This window comes from Wasmannia auropunctata, unplaced genomic scaffold, assembly GCF_000956235.1.
Source record: "Wasmannia auropunctata unplaced genomic scaffold, wasmannia.A_1.0 LD336088.1, whole genome shotgun sequence".
NCBI classification, from domain to species: domain Eukaryota; kingdom Metazoa; phylum Arthropoda; class Insecta; order Hymenoptera; family Formicidae; genus Wasmannia; species Wasmannia auropunctata.
This window is the reverse complement of record NW_012026802.1, coordinates 1,955,358-1,957,673: the sequence shown is the minus strand read 5'-3', so window position 1 is coordinate 1,957,673 and position 2,316 is coordinate 1,955,358. Positions and strand designations below refer to the sequence as shown.

The 2,316-nt window shown below is 62.7% G+C and overlaps 1 protein-coding gene across 3 annotated transcripts in view; it reads right to left on the bottom strand.

Annotated features, from left to right (window-relative positions):
• The window catches only part of LOC105448249, a 7,657-nt gene extending 5,621 nt beyond the window's left edge, over window positions 1–2,036 (bottom strand). Inside the window, exon 1 of one of the 3 annotated variants that reach the window (XM_011686732.1) lies at window positions 1,897–2,036. The gene's annotated coding sequence lies outside the window, so the exon portion shown is untranslated. Of the gene's footprint in view, window positions 1–504; window positions 752–1,427; window positions 1,472–1,896 lie in introns of those variants that run through there. The other 2 variants (XM_011686733.1, XM_011686731.1) reach the window with 2 other exon arrangements.
• Window positions 2,037–2,316: the final 280 nt, after the last annotated feature.

Below are 2,316 nucleotides of genomic sequence, written 5' to 3'. Positions count from 1 at the left end.
CGCCACACTCCCCGCGCGCGCCGTGCCGTGCTCACGAAAACGCCGTCGCGCGAAACTCCGCGGTAACGCCGCCGCCGCCGCCGCGCCTATACATCCGCCGCGGCAATCGCGAACGTCGACGCGTGTCCCCGGTCCACTCCGGAGCGGACCGGAGGATCGGCCCCGATTCTCGCGCTCGTAAACAATGGCCACACGCACACACATACGCACACGGGGTCCGCCGGCACGTATAAACGCGCGCCCGCCGCCCCCGTGTCGACGTTACCCGTGATCCCGGCCTCCTCACGCGAGTCGATTGCCGCGCGCACCTGATCGCCGATCGGGAACCGATCAACCGGGGGGGGTGACGGTCCGGCTTTATTTCCACGAGATGACACACGCGCGCACGCGAAAGAGACAGACAGAAGGCGAGAGAGAGAGAGAGAGAGAGAGGAGAGAAAGAGAGTGCCCAGGGGACACTTTTTTTTTCCACGCGCGCCGGGGGAAGTACGCGGCTGTACTTACCTGCGTGCCGAAAAGCGCGTAATAAGTGCGCACACCACCGTGCTCCACGGTGTCCGCAACACCTCCGGAGCGTTACGCGCGCGGGGCGTGTGTAACCCGCGCCACGTGACGCGACGACGAGATTTTACGCGATCCGTGCGATTAGGTCGACGGACACGTAATCGCGTCGAGGAGGAAGATTGCGCGGCGCGGAAGGAACGATCCGTCCGGGATGTGCGCGCGAGAAAGATGGCCACCCTAACCTCCAACGAACCTCGCACGGCCGCGACGACTGTGCGAATACCAGCGTGAATACGTCGGCAGCCGCCGCGACGGCGGCGGCGGCTGCGGCGGCGCGTCGAAGGAACCGGTGTCGCTCTGTGTGCGTGCGCGCCTTTACGTATGTATGTATGTATGTATGTATGCAAGCGCGCCGTGCCGCTTGCGCGCGCGCTAGCACGATCGCACGATGCGTGTGTGCTCCGCCGCCGCCGCCGCCGTCGTCGTCATGTATGCCGGCGCGGTTCTCTACCTCAGCCGCTGCTTTCGGCCGGCTGTTTCCGACTCGCGAGCGCGTTCATCCTCCTCGCGCGGACCGCGATATTATTTACCGGGATGTCGCATCGATATACTCGCGTGTATCGCCCGGCGATGCTTCGAGATCGTTCCGTCGATCGCGTCCGACGCGCTCACGCACACACACACACACACACACACACACACACACACACACACATACATACACACACAGGCGCGGCGATGCTCCTTCGGACCGCGCGCGCCTGCCTGTGCTCCGCTCGCGATTCGCTCTGGCCCCGACGAGCGAACGCTCGGCGGAGTCGAAACGAGGGATCCTCCGGCGCGCAGGAGAATCCCTGCGGGACGCGGCGCGATCGGAACGCGAATCGGGTGGACCAGCGCGTGGACGCGTGTGACGAACTTACCGAACTTTGCCGGGGAAACGCCGTGTCTTCGTGCTTGCCTCGCTCTCGTCTTTCACGCGCGCCAATACCGCCACCACCGCCACCACCACCACCACCACCGTCGCCGCGGTGTTCGTTCTCTCGTCGTCGTCGTCTGCTTTCACGCGCGTGTCGTCTGCTCTCGCGAGCGCGCGCGCGTCGCTCTTTTCTCAACGGCGCCGAGACGTATGTATATATATGTACGCCGAAGCCGCGCGGTCACTTATCGGAAAAGTAACGCGACCGTCTTCCCTCGCGTCGCGCGGTCTCCCAACGGTCCAGACTCCGGAATGGTCTCCGCGGCGCGTTGCACACCACGGGCCAGTCGACGCGGCACGCGCGCGCTCGCTCTCTCTCTCTCTCTCTCTTTCTCGCTCCTACTCGCCAGCCGGAGAGGAATGGCGCGTTAACCCAGTCCGCGCCGCGGATCCGAAATGATTCCGATACGTACCTGTGGCGGGTGTGACGTGGCGCACCACCGACGTCCGGGTCCCGCACCTTGATCGCCGCGGGATCGTCTGCGCACGGTCCGACGGGAGCGCGTCGCCAATCGCGCCGATTTTCGACGGAAAATGAAACGGGGCACCACGCCGGCCGCGAGTGGACGGACCGCCAAGATGGCAACGCGCGACGGCGCGGCGGCAGGGCCGGATTAGAGTTCCTCTAGTCAGAGTTGAGACACGAGCGGTCCTCTTCGTGATTGGTGCCGCCATATTTCAGTTTGTCGATGTGTTAGTTAATGTAAGTGAATAGGTGAAATCAGTTTTTGTTGGTATAGAGTACTACAGACAACAGAGTTGTCATGGTTGTCACACAGAATTGACAGAATCAAATTATAGAATTTTACAAAAGTAGAAATTATTCTTCAATC